Below are 17,818 nucleotides of genomic sequence, written 5' to 3'. Positions count from 1 at the left end.
AGTGTTGTTGATGTATGCCACATGATCACTCAATGTGAATTGCCTTTAAAACTTAAAGGGACAGTTTACTTTCCCTGATACTCCTACTAAAGAATGCATATTAATGTACTCTTAGTAATATTCATTTTTCAAAATGATAAAAAAAACACTCTCTCTCTGTGTCCCCTAGTGCTGTCCCTGCCTTCTATCTGTCCCCTACCTGCTTACTCACCTTCTCCAGCAGTTTCCTGGTCTGCTCTGATCTCTCTGCAGACGCATTCACCATGCTGACAAGTAGCAGGGAGGAAGAGGGGGGTGTCAGTATTCACATATTAATTATGCTACACTTGAAATTTTTTACTGAAGGGGTGGTGGATATGTGAAACAGTGTTCCAGCAAAAGACACTTGAGGTCCACATAACCTCTGAGACTTGTACTTTTATTTAATGTAATAAAGATTTAATTTACTGAGGGGGTGGTGGATATGTGGAACAGCCTCCAAGCAGAGAAAGGGTAATGTCCACAGAATCCCTGAGACATGTATTTTAATGTAATCGAGTGTTACTTACTATAAGGAATGTACTTTACTGAGGCGTTGGTGGATATGTGGAACACCCACCAAGCAGAAGTAACCTGATACAAGCGTTCACGGTCATGAAGATACAGGGCAAATTAACATTTTTAATATTCATACACACGACTTCTTGTGCGGCACCATATCTGAGCGGTCGCGCTATGTTTGAGTTCCCACAGCAGCGAGCCATCCGTCACCATCTCCGACTCTGGTGGGATAGACATCTGTCCTGCTAGTTTCTACGTTGCTTGCTGGAGATGAGGTTGCTGGCCAACTTGAGCTTCCATTCGCCCAAGAGCTCACCAGCTCGTCAGAGTGCTTAGGCCCCATGTTTTAGATTTTAGAAAAGCTTACTTTTCTAAAATGAAAATATGTGTAGAGGAGTCATTATCGGACTGGCACAATTTAAATGGCGTTCAGGAGAAATGGGATTTTGTAAAAGCTGTATTATTGAAGATAACAGAAAATTGTATTAGGCTGGTCAGTAAGAGTAAAAAAATTAAAGAAACCACTGTGGTACTCTGCAGAAGTGGCCAAAATCGTAAAAGACAAGAAGTTAGCCTTTAGTAGATACAAAAATACCCAAAGTGAGGAAGATAGACAGATCTATAAAATTAGGCAGAAACAGGCAAAGAAAGTTATAAGAGCTGCCAAATCACATGCAGAAGAGCGAATTGCCCTCTCAGTAAAAAATGGAGATAAAACATTTTTTAGATATATAAATGAGAAAAGGAAAGTTAAACAAGGATTAGTTAGACTAAAAACAAAAGGCATATATGTAGAAGAGGATAAAGGTTTAGCTGACTGCCTCAATGAATATTTCTGTTCAGTTTTAACAGATGAAAATGAAGGGATGGGACCTCGTTGGGAAAAAAAAGACTGAATTTGAAATATGTGAGTTTATCGAGGCGGAGGTGCTACTTCAGTTGTAGGTAAAGTCGATGGGGCCTGATGGGATACACCCCAAGTTATTAAAAGAGCTCGGGGGTGAACCAGCAAAACCGTTAACTGATATATTTAACGAATCATTGGTAACGGGAGTTGTCCCTGGTGATTGGAAAGTAGCAAATGTTGTGCCCATTCACAAAAAAGGCAGTAGGGAGGAGTCAGGCAACTACAGGCCAGTTAGTCTTACATCTGTAGTGGGAAAATTAATGGAAACAATGTTAAAGGAAAGGATTGTTGAACATCTGAAGTCACATGGGTTTCAAGATCACAAACGACATGGGTTTTCCTCAGGAAGATCTTGCCAAACAAATCTTGCTGATTTTTTTGATTGGGTGACTAAAGTAATTGATCAAGGTGGTGCAGTAGACATTGCGTATCTGGATTTCAGTAAGGCCTTTGACACTGTCCCACATAGAAGACTTATAAATAAACTGCAATCTCTGGGCTTAGATCCCAATGTTGTTGAATGGATTAGGGAGTGGCTGAGTGACAGACAACAGAGGGTTGTAGTCAATGGCGTATATTCAGAACAAGGTCTTGTTACCAGTGGGATACCCCAGGGATCTGTACTTGGACCCAATCTCTTTAATATTTTTATTAGTGATATTGCAGATGGACTTGATGGAAAGGTATGTCTATTTGCTGACGACATAAAAATTTGCAACAGGGTTGATGTTCCTGGAGGAAGAAGCCAAATGGCAAACGATCTAGGTAAACTGGAAAAATGGTCAGAGCTGTGGCAATTGGCATTTAATGTAGATAAATGCAAAGTAATGCATCTGGGGCATAAAAACCCAAGGGCAGAGTATAGAATATTTGATACTGTCCTAACCTCAACGTGTGAGGAAAGGGATTTAGGGGTAATTATTTCTGAGGATTTAAAGGTAGGCAGACAATGCAGTAGAGCAGCAGGTAATGCTAGCAGAATGCTTGGTTTTTTAGCAAGAGGTATTAGCAGTAGAAAGAGGGAAGTGCTCATGCCGTTGTACAGATCACTGGTGAGACCTCACTTGGAGTATTGTGTACAGTACTGGAGACCGGATCTCCACAAGGATATAGAAATGTTGGAGAAAGTGCAGAGAAGGGCTACTAAAATGGTTTATGGATTACAAGATAAACCGTACCAGGACAGGTTAAAGGATGTTAACCTATATAGCCTGGAAAAAAGACGGGACAGGGGGGATATGATAGAAACATTTAAATCAACAAGGTAAAGGAAGAGAGTTTATTTAAAAGGAGAAATACTACCACAACAAGTGGACACAAGCATAAACTAGAGGCGAAAAGGTTTAATGGTAACATCAGAAAATATTACTTTACGGAAAGGGTAGTGGACGCATGGAATAGCCTTCCAGCAGAAGTGGTAGATGTTAATACAGTGAAGCATGGGATAGGCATAAGGCCAAGCTAGATATAGGATAAGGGCAAGCACTAAAAGGAAAGTACTCAGAGGTTGGGCAGACTGGATGGGCCTACTGGTTCTTATCTGCCGTCACTTTCTATGTTTCTGTGAGTTTTTAAGACCCATTTTGATCTGTTAGATTCTTGGAGGGTGTTGAATCCACAGGGGAGGGAGTAAACCTTTGTTTCTGGAATACATGGTTCCCTTTCTTTCCCTTTGATTATTTTCTTATCTAACCAGGGTTGTCGCCCCATGTCTTGAGGGGGTATTGACGATACAGATCTCTGATCATGCTCCAGTTACCCTGAGACTTTAATGGCTCTGTTTAATAGTATATTTAGTGGGGACATTCAGCTAGAATGACTGAGCCTCGCAGCATCCTGCTACCCAAACCAAAACAAGTCATTCATTGGTGACTTCATACAGGCCAGTCACACTTCTAAACCAGGATTTGATCTTTACAACCATATTGGCACAGAGGTTTCAACCTATACTTCCCGATAGCTTACATGATTTTACAGCGGGGATTCATTTGGGGGAGGTAATCAGTGGTAAATATTAGGGCAGCAATAGCCATGGGCGTAGGAACCCCTAAAAATTTGTGGGGGTAGCATTTGTACTGGCAGGGTATATTCTTGTTGTGTGTGTGTGTACAATTTCCTCACAAAAAAGTATCATGTTCAGTTTTCACAGAGAAGTTCTATATTAAACAAACAGGTCAAGGAAAATTAACCAAAAGTTTGGCATATATTTCAGTGATTTTAACAAAACAAAAGATCCTACAGAAATACAGTTTCTGCATTTGTGGTCTGGGAGCAGGCAACACTTAAATACTATTAATATCTAAATAGAAACATTTTATTAACACAGGTCGGTTGATGCCATGAGTTGTAGTTTTAAGCTGCCCTAATAAAGTAAGGTAAATAAAATACAAATTTACACAAAAATCAAGTGCTCTCAGTATTAATCTGTATTTATTAAGATTGTATGCAATTGAAGAATTAGTGTTTTTCATGGCAAGTCATCCCCCAGAGATGTAACCATGTTTGAATAAAAAAAGTTGTAATAATGCTGGGTCTCAAGTACTGGGACACCTGACCATTCTGCCAACAGGGACTTTTATGACATTGCATTATAAATACATAGACATTAATATGTAGTTGGCCCCACTTTGCAGCTATAACGGCTTCCACTCTTCTGGGAACGATTTCGACAAGATTTCGGAGTGTTTCTGTAGGGAATTTTTGCAACCATGCCTTTATGGACCTTGTTTTGTACACTGGGGTACAAAACTAGCTTAGCACACCGACATTTTTTCTTTTCCCTGTTCACACTGGGGCACAGTCATGATGGAATAGAAAATGACCTTCCCCAAAACCGTTCCCACAAAGTTAGAAGCATAATGTTGTCCAAAATGTCTTGGTATATCACCTCCAGCTCATAAAACGTTCTACTGGATGAATGGGAGAAAATTCCTACAGAAACAGAAAAATCTTACAAGCACAGATGGACCCCAATGGACACGGCCACAGAGACTACTATGATATATTGAAGTAACCATCTAAGACTCCTAACACGTCATGCACACAGGAACTTATCCACACACTTAAACACTTGAGTAACATACACACACACACACACACACACAATACACCCCAAAACATTCCAACACTAATACCTAAACACTGATAATTTTGTCCTAGCGCCTAGGTGTTTGTGAGCCAAACCGGTGGCCGAAGCACATCTTCGGCAAAATGACGAAATTAAATAAAAAAATAATAAAACAAAATCCCCGCAGGGGCCGCACTGCTTAACTGTGTGTCTTACTGTGCAAGCAGCGTCTCTTGTGCTGGCCACAGGAAGCCAGAGGAGTCACATGAATTCATCTCACATCACATGACTGCTCCATTCCTCCTCCCAGTGAGCAGGACAAGAGAAGTTCGTGCAGAGAGAGAGAGAGAGAGAGAGAGAGAGAGAGAATCAGCAGGGCACCTATGGAAGTCTGCGTGTGAGAGATCTGCAGTGCAGGTAAGGGGGTAAAGGAGGGTGTATGAATGAGTATATGAATGAGTGTGTGTGTGTGTGATAGCATGGTTGTGTAAGTGGGGGGGGAGCATGGCACAGGGGGCTCTAAGTGATGTGCAGCATCAATACACAAGGGGGGCAGCAAGCCAGGTTTCGGCATGTACTCCTATCATGCCAAGTCAGCCAGTACATGCTGGAACCTGGGTATGTTTGGGCAGGACTGTGATTGCTGAGTGCTGGGGCAAAGTGTGAGTGCTGGGGCAAAAAAAAGTCCTGGCTCCTAACCTTTTTAGCTGGCTCCTAGATGTAAAACAAAATTTGTCAAGCCCTGTACTAACATACCCATAAAAACAGATGTGCACAATAACATACGCTATCATACCCAGACACACATTGAAACACATCCTTCACTTACGCTGCCTACCCCTAGATGTAACACGTGGCGCTTTGTATTAGTGATGCCCTAGACCAAGTAGCACCCCGCAATATTCTCGTGTCCAAATGCTACATACAGTGACAGACACACACTAATTTTAACCAGAAATAGGCCTGGATTTAAACATGTGTTACAGGGAATCATTCTCTTCCCTTTAAGTACAACATGCCTGTTCATATACACACACACACACACACACACATATACATATACACTGCTTTTACGCATGCCTGCACACAAAAACACACAAATACGCTGCAATTGCCTGCACATACACACTTGCCAGTACTCACACATATGCACTACCCTTATACATGCCTCCCCATAAATATACACTGCCCTTGCACATACTTACACAGACGTATACACTATAAGACAAATACACTCCTTATATACACACACACGTATGCACATACACTGCCCTTTTATACGCGTGCCCATACACACACATATACACACCTGCCCTATACACACACACACACACGCCCAAGTGCCCATACACATTCATAAACATTGCCCATATACATGCCTCACCATATGTACACACACACACATCTACCATCAGACCCCCCCTTCGTTTTGCACATCAGACCCCCCTTCGTTCTTCACATCTCTTACCTTTCTCTTCCTCCTTTCTCTTCCTCCTGGTTTGCCGCTCACTCTCAGTGCAGTTGCGCACAGCTGTTTATGCTGAGCGCCGGGGCTGGGATATAAACGTCATATCTCGTCGTCCGGCGCTCAGTGACAGAGAGCACACTGATAAGCGTTACCTTAATGTTGGACTGGTTAGGGAAATCCGTGACCTCCCTAACCAGTCCTGCAGGCTGCAGCTGCTGATCGGGCAGCTGTGCAGCCCCTCACAGCTGCGCCTGAGGGCACTTGCGTCACTTACAGCCCTGGGGGGGGGGTTCTCTATTATCGGTCCCCCCCGCATGATTTCCTGGGGGGGGGGTCTGTCCCCCCCGGTTCCTACGCCGGTGGCAATAGCAGCAGTACAGGCCAGCTCCCTTGAAGGCTTGGATGAACATGCTCTTTTAGGGATGTCTGCTGCCTCCCTTATTGTTTGCCATCACCCTGGATCCTGTCAGATATATACAGTCATGGCCAACAGTTTTGAGAATGACACAAATATTAGTTTCAAAGTCTGCTGCCCCCTTTAGATGATGGCAATTTGCATATACTCCAGAATGTTATGAAGAGCGATCATATGTATTGCAATCAATTGCAAAGTCCCTGTCTTGAAAATGAACTTAGCCCCCCCAAAAAAAGGACCAGCTGACATGTCAGTGATTCTCTCTTTAACACAGGTAAGAACTGTTATGCTGATGGAGTTAAAACAGACTGGAAGCTTTAAAAAGGAGCATGGTGGGATCTAGGAAGTTGAGAAAGGCAGCTGTTACTTTTTATTTCTAGACCCTATGAAACTATCCCCCTTGCACTAGGGAAAAAAGCTTGGACTAGCTTGAAATGCTTTTGAGGAGTAAGGTGGAGTCATGAGATATAAGATTTATTTAAAGATTAAATCCAGATCTCTGCCCTTGTCAAATCTCTACTTTTGGTTTCTTCTTGGCCCCCTCCGCCATAGAATATCTTGGGATTTAAAATCCAAATAATCTGTTTCTACTATAAAGGCTAAATATCTCCTCCAAAGTAAATCAACATTCAGTCTGAATCACAGGCTTGCGATAAATTGAATTTAACCTTTTCAGACAGGATTACCCCGATTAAAACAGTGAGCTTCCCCAAATTGCTAAATGCACTTCAGGTAGTAATTCTTTTACACATTTATGATAATAAAAAATTTCAAATGTTTGCCAAGTTTATATGGAAGAGTAAGAGATAGAGGATAGGCATATCGTGGCTCCAGCAATCTAAATCAGATGGTATCGAATTTACCCATTCCATTGTTCTACATTATGGCTGCTTTGGTGAGGCACACAATTAACTGGCTGCGTCACAATCCGGTGTTCTGAAATTTGGAAACCCCCTCCAGCTGCAGTACCAAATGTAATAGTGCCATCTACAAAACATATGGGCACACTGGGCAGATGCCCAAAGACCCCGCGCTATGGGGGCCCTCTGATGAATCACATTGCTGCCATTAGTGTAATTCTCCACGAAGCCCATAAAAAAAAAATTAAAAATTAAAAAAAACACAGTAGAGTACCTGTCGAGTGGAGAGGCCGCCTACCCTGAGCTGGTCTTCAGGGCCGCTCTGAGGCAGGTATAAGATTGTGAACTCCCCAACCAGTCCCGCTCAGCTGAAATGATGAACCTCGCGCTCCAACAACTGGATGGAAGACGAAAGATGAGAAAGGTAAGAGATGGGGGAAAAGGGGTGCAAGGGCAGTGTATGTATAAATATATATATATAATAAAAAAAAAAAAAAAAAAAAAAAAAGTGGTGGAACTTATAAGTGCACCCCCCAGTTTTTTTGTGTTACCTTATGTGTAGGGCTGCAACAACAAAATCGATAATAGATTATGAAAACAGTCAACTATTTTCATTATTAGTATCGATTGATTTTTACCGTTTTATAAAAATTAGTTTTTTCAGAGCAAATGCTGAGAAAAACTCCCCTCCTTCTATTATCCGACCTCAAATACAGATCGGATTATAACACTAGAATCCAGATCCCCTGCAGCGCGCTGACATCCTCCGCTTCTCCCCCTCCACTTCCGCTAGGGCTTCTATTACTGAACGCCGGCGTCACGTGACTTTCCGTTGCTCCATCATGGAAGCCCCAACGGAAGTGGAGGGGAGAAGCGGAGGCTGCCTGCGCACAGACCCCCACCGGCTCCCAGAGAGGATCCAGGTCCCCTCCGCTACTTTCCTTCACTTACACTTATATTAACCCCTGGTGGGGCAGATAGATCAACAGAACAAAAGAAGATAAGGCATATCAGGGGGCACAGTGACATTTTAGGGGGTATAAGGCATATCAGGGGGGCACAGTGGCATATCGGAGAGTATAAGGCATATTGGGGCACAGTGGCATATCAGTGACATATAGGGGGCTATAAGGTATATCAGGGGGCACAGTGGCATAAAGGAGGTATAAGGGATATCAGGGGGCACATTGGCATCTCTGGCATATAGGAGATAAGGCATATATGGGGGCAGAGTAGCATATAGGAGGTATAAGGCATTTCTGGGGCAGAGTGGCAAATAAAAAATATAAACAAGAGGCATTTTTCTCAGTTTTTATTAAATATGAAAAAATAGTTTACACAAATTAATATTTACTAGTAAAACTTTTTGGTATTTTGATAAAACTAAGTTTGAGAAATAATGTGTTTTGGGTTTTTGTACCTTTAAAATATAGCTTTAATTATGTCAGTAAAATAAGAAGGCGAATAGAGAAATGCCATTGTGATAGAGATAAAAGTGTTAATGACACATCTTAAATGTAAATTAAAGTTTTTATTTTAAATAAACAAAATTCGTATATAGTTTTTTTAATCCGATTAATCGAAAAAATAATCGGCCAACTAATAGATTATGAAAATAATCGTTAGTTGCAGCCCTACTTATGTATCCCCCTATATATTTTACCTAGGGTCACCACTGGTTGCTGAGGACCTCTTTCATTGTTTTTGGACCTGCCCTGAGGTTGTTTTTTTTTTTTTTTTTTTTTTTTGAGGGGGCGGGAGACATAGCGATGCCGGGTGGGCGCCTCTGTGGTGTGGCCATACATCTTACCCCAGAGATAGCGATTCTGGGAGTTATGGGTGGGATGAGGTACCCTTATTCAAGGTTCTTGCAGATCCTTTTTGCCACAGCCGGAAGACCATCTTGCATCCATGGATCCACCCCTCCCCTCCCTTTTTAATGCCATCTGGCATTCAGAATGGATTGGTTGGAGTCTACCTTAAAAAGAGGCCAAACCAGGGAAGTTATATGATATCCGTTTCCATTAAATGGATTAATTTGATTACTTGCCTAAAATCTGCTCGTCCAATACTTTTCAACAAACCAGTTGGTTATGTGAGCAGCCCGTTGTGGATGGGTGCCCCATCCAACTATAGCACCCACCGAAGCACTTTAATAAGTCAATAATTAACCGCACACCTGGAATAACAAATCTCACCTTGTTTATTATTTTCTGTCTTTGTTCAAATATAGAAAACAGTGGCTGAGGTTTACAATGATCATTTTAGTTTTATCATCTATATTCATTGTCTAAAAACATGTGTTATTAATGTTATAACATAACATTGTTTATATGTTCTGTATTGGAATTGCTTTTCTTTGTCAATAAAAAAAATATTCACACACACAGCGATACAAAAAATATATCATAAAAAGTTTTTTTTGTATAAACAATAAATTGCCAAATTATTTCAAGAAATGTGCCAGATTTACCACAAGGCTTCCTCAGAGGTGTTGCATTGAATGACAAACAACCCTGGAAGAGATTTAGAACACAAAATATACCAAACAAGGGAGGGAGAAAAAGGGGTCAATCTATATGAGAATGTACAGGGTGCTAGATGTACAAAGATGGCACATACAAGCTGTTTCGGGGGGGGGGGTGCAGACAAGCCGTTTGGGTGCAAAAATGGTGCAGATAAGACTTTTGGGGACACAAATATTCTGTGATGAAAAGGAGGGATCATGAGAAATGTGTCAGTAGCTGATTGATGCAAATGGAGACAGTGGAGATCTCCCATTCTAAGTCATCCCGACTAGCAACCAATTTAGATTTACACTTTATATTATATGGCCGCAACGGTTTGGACACTGGGCTAGTTCTACTCAGTAGTACCCAGTTGTGGATGGTCTGGCAGGTCAGTAAATTGCAATGCTTTTTTATTTTTTGCATTAGCGTATATACCTATTCACCCTTATATCTATAGGCTTCTTGAGGTTTCCATGTCTGGTGGAAACGTTTCTCCAACAGGGTGTTAGGGGGATCTACAGCTAACTCATATTTGTTAACAAAACAAAGCAATAATTGAGTGCATGCCCAGTAAATACCATTCAAAAAGAACATCTAATACTATATGGCCATCTCTTGTTTAGCCCGCGGCTACATCAAAGTATAACTAATTCCAGATAGAGATCGTATGCATAATACTAGGGCAGGATGGACAAAGCAGAAGCCATCCTGTTATTGGGACCCATATATAAGGACTAGGGGAATTAGGGTACATCTTTTTGCAGAAGAGGGTTGTAGTTGAGCCTATAGAGATAGGTTAGATAAGGCTTGTGTAAGGTAAAGGAAATGTTTAGCTCAATTGTTTTAATCTTATGTTGTGGCAAATGTACTGCAAGGGCTTCTGATTTATGAAAATTAACTTTAAAGCCTGCCAGGACCGAATATTTTTCAATCATCTGGAACAAGAACTGAAAGGTTGTCGTCACGACCACCCGCATAATGGCACTCACCGCAGGAGTTATTCTGCCCAATCCCCTGATACCAAGAGAGAGGCCCTTAGTAACAGAACCAGGACTTAGAGGATCCCAACAGTAAGGAGGCCAAGCGTGGGCAGGTAGATATAGGTACTGAGTAAATAAGGTGAAGGAATCTCCAGACGAACCCCACAGGTAAAATGGTGCCGAAGGGTTTGACACAGAACAGGTAGTACAAGCCTGAGGGTCGAGACACGGAGCGGGAAGTCAGACAAGCCAAACTGGTACATGAATCACCGGGCAGAGGTACAGAATCAAAATCCAAAGAGTAGTCTGGCAGGCAAAGGGTCAATATTAAACGAAGATCAGGAACACAGCAGCAAACGAAGTATAGTAACACAACAGGGTGCAGGAGAAACAGATTTACGTGTTTTTAAAGCCAGCACCAATCAGAAACCCCGACTCCAAAATGACATCATGGCCGAGCCTCCAGTCATCCATCACTGCCCCGATACCAGCCACGCGGCATAGCCCCGCCCCCGGAGTTCCTGCAGTCGACCCCAGGAGAGGAGGAGAGTATACGGGCAGGGGAATCCCCAGACTCAACCCCTTGAGTCCCACGCCGGCAACGGAGCTCCGGGAAGCAGTCTCGGGTTTCCGCGGAATCCGCGGACGACAGTCCGCCCACCGGTACCGGGGACCGAGGGATCGGGAACCCGGCATCCGTGAGCGGCGATCCGCCCGGATCCATGTCAGTTGTGAGTGGTTGTGCAAGGTTGAGAAATATCATATGCATATGCAACCATTTTAAAGGATTTCTCCCCCACACCAATACCCTTGATCCTGGGATTACTTCTAATTGTTTGGCATAAGAGTTCTAGAGATACTAAAGAGCAGGGGCAAGAGGGAATGTCACTGCGTTGTGAACAAGTTCAGCCCAGGTGGTCAAAGGCTCTCCTCACTCAGAGTTTTTTTTTTTTTTTTTTTTTTAGTTCAGAGCGTACCAGAGGAGATGTTCTGGTATTGTCAGCTGCCTGCCTTGTTAGAATAAAGCCTACTTGGTCAGGGTGGATTAAGATAATCATTGAAGTGTTAAGAACAGTTGGACAATATTTTGGTGAACATTTTTAGATCAGTGTTTATTAATAAAATTGGTCAGTATGATTAGGTTAACAGTGATTTCAGTTAACATTTGTTGAAACATCGCAAGTAAATGGGGGGGGGGTGGAAGTGTTATGGTTATAAAACAGATGAGCCCGGTGCCTCCCTAAAAAGTTCCTCCTCCGTTATCGGACAGACAAAATCTTTTGATCAGAGTTAGAGCGTTTATGCAACAGGGATTGCATGATTCCGTATTAAAAGCGTGTAGAGACGTGTGCTATCTGCGTAGGGGATGTGTGTAAGCAGCCCTTGTGATCAACTATTTGGGAAATGGCATTTTAGTTTAAAACTATGATGCGTCAAGAATGGTATAGGAACATAACATATACTCAGTTTTGAAGTTAATATTTGGTGGCAGGACAATTTAAGCTTCTAAATCATGCTATATAACAAGTATGATAAAGTATTGTACTCTGTCTACCAGTCGGTTTTCTATGTTTTGTCTTCTAGGCTTTTCAGATAAGAAACAGGAAGTTCTACTTACCGAGAGCTTCTTTTCCCTGCCAATCCCTGGTGACACTAAGGATAAAGAAGCTCTCGGTAAGTAGAACTTCCCGTTTCCCTGCCATCCCAGGTGACACTAAGGATAGATGTACCAAACCAGAAGGGTGGGAAAACTTGAGACAAAACAGCCTCAAGGACCTTCCGACCAAAAAGAGAGTCCTCCTGAGCCATCTGGTCGATACGGTAATGCTGTACAAAAGCGTGGAGAGTTCGGCAAGTAGCCGTCTTGCAGATCTGGTCAGGCGAAATACAGCATCTTTCGGCCCAGGAAGCGGAGACCGCCCTAGTAGAGTGGGGCACGGATCCCCACAGGAGCAGGTTGGCCAACCGCAGAATATGCCAAGTTGATGGCCGCAACAATCCACTTAGACTCGGAGATGCCGACACTCCTGTTGGGCCCCGAAGAGGCCACAAACAAACGAGAGGACTGACGTAGGGGCAGAGGCAGAGTCCGTTCCAAATAGATGATGAGGCATCTCTTCAGATCGAGAGTGTGAAGAGCTGCTTCTTCAGCTGAGCCAGGAGCAGGAAAAAAAAAAAAAAAAAAAAAACCAGGTAGCACGATCTCCTGGTTCCTGTGGAAATCCGACGAGCAGAAGTAATGGCTACTAAAAAGGCCGTCTTCAGCGATAGAAAATACAGAGAAACCGACTGAAGAGGCTCAAAAGGAGGTAATGTGAGTCTACGAAGGACGAGATTCAAGTCCCATGGAACCATCCTGCTAACAGAGCGAGGACGCATCCGGACGATGGCCTTGGCAAAAAGTTTGACCGCAGGCAGAGCTGTAAGCTCGAACCCACTGATGGCAGAAATATGCACCCGGATAGTGGAAGGTTGAAGTCCACTGTCGAATCCCTTTTGGAAGAAGTCCAAAATGGAGGCCGAGGAACAGGAAGATGGCAAAATTCCCTTGGAACAACACCAACCCTGAAATCTCTTCCAGATCTTAATGTATCGCAGAGAGGTAACCTTCTTTCTACTCTACAGAAGCGTCTCAGCCACAGGAAAAGAAAAACCTTGCGCTCTCAGCAGTTCGCATTCAATCTCCAGGCCGTCAGGTGGAACATGGCAGGGTTTGGGCGAACGAACGAACCCTGATGCAGAAGGTCTCTCCAAGCCGGGAGCTTCAGAGGGGGAGAGAGACTTAGAGTGATGAAGTCCGAATACCAGACTCGCTTTGGCCAGTCTGGTGCTATCAGGATCACGGAGGCATGGTCCTTCTTGATTTTCTGTAGGACCCTGGAGACCAGAGCAAACTGAGGAGAAACGTAGGCGAGAAGGAAATTCCATTCCTGTTCGAAGGCATCTATCGCCAAGGGATGATCCTGAGGCCTGAGGGAACAGAAGACAGGAATCTGAGCATTTTCCTGGATGCCATAAGGTCGATCTTGGGTAAGCCCCACCGTTGGACGATGAGGTCGAAGGCTGCTGGATGCAGAGCCCACTCGCCGCTCAGCACAGGAGTTCTGCTCAGGAAATCCGCTTGAGAATTTAAAGTCCCTCTGAGGTGGACAGCAGACAGAGTCATGTGACAGGACTCTGCCCAAAAGGAAATCCTGAGCGATATACGGAGACGTCGTGCCCCACTGTCTGTTGACATAGGTTACCACTGCCTGATTGTCGGAGCGAAGCAAAGTGTCTTTGCCGGCGAGCAGATACTCCCAGTGATGCAGAGCGCTTTCTACTGCAAGTAACTCCATACAGTTCAAGGGAAGAAGTTTCGTAGCTAGAGACCAAAGACCCTGCACGAACAGGTTCTGAAACGTAGCTCCCCATCCTCTAATGCTGGCGTCGGTGGTGAGAAGTACCTTGGAGACAAGAGACCAACTCCTCCCTCCGGTGAGGATGTCCAGTTGGAGCCACCAGGAGAGGGAAGCTCTGACATGCCGAGGAAGACAGACCTGCCGGTCCAGAGCCAATGGGTTGTCTTCTAGATGGTTGAGGACAAATCTTTGAAGAACTCTCATGTGGGCCAGAGCCCAGGGCACCGCATACATTGTGGAGACCATCTTGCCCAGTAGGGACATGCATAACCGCAAGGAGCTGCGGTGCGCAGAGCAAATCCTGCGTACTAGGAATCAAATTCCCTTGATCCTGGCAGGAGGAAGGCAAGCTTTCCCGGAGCAGGAATCCAGGCAAAGACCCAGGAACACTAGTTGTTGAGAGGGAACGGTGCAGGATTTTTCCCAGTTCAGAATCCAGCCGAGATCTTGCAACGTGTCGACCACCGTGGAAAGGTGAGCCCAAAGAATCGGCGCTGACCGGGCATGGATAAGCCAATCGTCCAGATAAGGAATGACAGATTCCCTGAACTCGGAGATGGGCCGCCACGACTGCCAAGAGTTTCGTGAAGACTCTTGGGGCCGCCGACAAGCCGAATGGAAGGGCTTGAAACTGAAAAATGCTGGACAGCTGTACCCCAAGGAATCGCCACTCTCAGGAAACATTGATGAGACTGATGGATGGATGGATACGTGGAAATATGCATCCTTCAGATCTAATGAAGCCATGAGGTGTCGAGGGTGGATCTTACGGTTTCCATCTTGAACCAGACGAACTGGAGGAGACTGTTCAAAAAGCGCAAGTCTATGATTAGGAGAAGACCTCCTGGTCTCTTGGGGACCAGAAAAACCGGAGAATAAACCCCTTGGCCCAGTTCTGGCCAAGGGACAGGAACCAGGACTCTGAGGTCAGTGAACTGCTGAATGGTAGATAACAGGACCGGCCGCCTCGCCTGGTCTGGAGGAAGGTGGGAGATCAAAAAACGGTCTGAAGGTCTGGTCCGAAATTGAAGTCGATAGCCGTGCGATACAATGGCTCTCACCCAAGGGTCTCGGGTGAGTGAGAACCAACTGTCCCTGAAAAAATCAGAGCCTTCCTCCACACCTGATGTTTTCAATGGAGGCGTCACAGAGAAAATCCCCGGCCAGTTTCACGGCAGCAACATTCTTGAGGCCAGTTTCCCTGGAGGTCTTGGCAGCAATATCCTCTTCGATCTGGGAGAGCCAAATCTTGACAGCTCTGGAAACTGAGGCAGAAGCAATTCCAGGTTTAAGGATAGCAGCTGAAGCCTCAAATGATTTCTTAACTGCAGCTTCAGCTTTCTTTTCCATCTGGTCAGAGATATGAGAGCCATCCTCAAGCGGCAGAGTAGTCTTCCTGGAAACCCTCATAACAGCAGTATCTACCAGCGGGGTGGCACAAAACTGAGCAAAGTCCTCAAAGGGAAACATGCGTTTAACCTGCCTGGACAGGTTAACCCTCCTTTCCGGGTGGTTCCATTCCTGCTTGATAATGTCAGATAGCGCAGGATGAACAGGAAACGAGGCAGACTGCTTGGAGAAGCTGGCACCAAAGAAAGGGTCACTCTTCTGGGTGAAGGCCTCCACCAAATGCATAGCTGACCTCACAGCAGAAACTAAAGTCTCAATCTCTTCTACCGGGAACAAAAATGAAGTTTCCTCCCGGATCTCTCCTTCCTCCGAGGAACCTTCCTCTACCTCATCATAGTCAAACTCAGAGTCTGAGAACAAAGGCTGACGCCCCAAGAGAGTGGGGTCTTGTGCCGCTGGAAGGTGGTGATAGGCAGGAACAGTCTGACGGAAGGCAGAGAAGGTAGACTACATCTCCTCTTTAAGCCCGGTCAAAAACTCCCTACCCCCAGACGGCTCAGAATCCGCTACAGATCTCAGGCAAGCGGAGCAGAGCGTCTTCCTTGAATCCTGCAAAGCCTTGTGACACCTGGAGCATTGGGCGTGTTTAGACTTCATAACAGCCTTCTTAGTTTTGTCCTCGACAGAGGGCGGCTCAGCATTATCAGGGGCCCACATAACGAAAGATGCAACAGCACCCAGCCAAAAGAAAACAGCAGGAACACACATAGCAGTCAATTCACTTACCATCTATATATACAGTGGAAAAGAGCTAAAATTAGGCTGTTATCTGCAACAGCAGAGAATTTGGCGCCAAGAATTTGAATTCTGACAGAGAACAAGGCTTGGAACGCACAACCGGAAGTGCGAAAGCAGAGCATGGAGATTGGATGATAGGCACATGTACCCCCTTTTAGCAGGATTGAATTTCCCCAATATTACACAAATTAAAAGCCATCTCTTCCACCAGGTGTGGAGAGAGCTGCATTATCTGGGTGTTTGTTAACGGTCACAGAGAAAACCTTATCCCTTTGGACACTAGTGGGTGGGCATGAAAGCAGCTGCTGGGCCACTAAGGAGAGCCCTGGCCAGATAAAAGCTTTCTGGTGCCAGTATAAGGTAGCGGCAGTTTATAAAGGTGGGCTTTGTCCATTTCAGAGTATATGTCAGAGCGAAGTGTATGGTCTGTCCAGCTGCTTTGGATAGCTAGTCCTTCAAAAATCAGACAAAACTGGTAAAGGAAGGGCACTATTATCCTACTGAAAGTAGTGCGACAGGGAGCACAGTAGTAGGGAGGGCCTCTAGTAGCCTCTCAATAAACGGAGAAAGCAGCACCTCTGACAGCCATAAGAAGTTCAAGCAGTTGCGGAAGATGACAGTCCAGGCCAGACTTACTCTTTGTTAACAATTTTGGACCGGCATTGGGAAGCAACATTTGAGCACAAGAGAGAAAGCTGTGGGAGAGGTAAGGAGATACGAGAGGAAGGGAGCATATATGAAGGTTTGTAAGCATGGATGTTTAGGTGATCTACAGGAAAAGATGGCAGGCAGGCTGGCTGTATCGATGGATGCACAGACAAGTGTTTTTATCATATGCCTCCTGTCACGTCTTTCTTCCAAGCAATCAATGTTAAGATCCTTTAACCTTTCCTGGTAAGGTGTATCCTTAAATCCATAAACCATCCATACCAGGGCCGTAGGAAGGGTGAGGCAAGTGAGGCACTTGCCTCGGGCGCAGCTGCGAGTGGAGGGGCAAAGACACCCGATCAACAGTTGCAGCCTCCAGGACCGGTTGGGGAGATGCCGGGGGTTTAGAACGTGTGAAGAATCAAATGACGTCACCCATGGCGCTCTGCATCAATAGCTTGCTTGTATAGTGCTTGTAAGCTGGTGTGTGTATATATGTGCATAAAGGCAGTCGTGCGTAAGGACAGTGTATGTGTATATGCGTATTAATGAGCAGGTGTGTGCGTAAGTGCAGTTGTGAGGAACGACAGTGTATGTGTATCTAGGCAGGTGTGTGTGTATATAAGGACAGCGTGTATAAAACGACCTTAAAAAAAAAAAAAAAAAAAAAAAAAAAAAAAAAGCCGGGGGGGGCCACAGTTTTCCATTCTTGCCTTGGGCGCAAAAAGAGCTAGCTACGGCTCTGATCCATACCCTTCTGGAGATATAGTCTCCAAGTGAGGTTTCGCCAGTGCTCTGTACAACAGCATAAGCACTTCCCTTTTTTCTACTGCTAAAACTGCTCACAGGCAGGCAGGAAAAAAGACTAAACTAA

The sequence above is a fragment of the Spea bombifrons genome, chromosome 6 (assembly GCF_027358695.1).
Source record: "Spea bombifrons isolate aSpeBom1 chromosome 6, aSpeBom1.2.pri, whole genome shotgun sequence".
NCBI lineage: Eukaryota > Metazoa > Chordata > Amphibia > Anura > Pelobatidae > Spea > Spea bombifrons.
The sequence above is the reverse complement of the archived record's forward strand: the minus strand, read 5'-3'. Positions refer to the sequence as shown.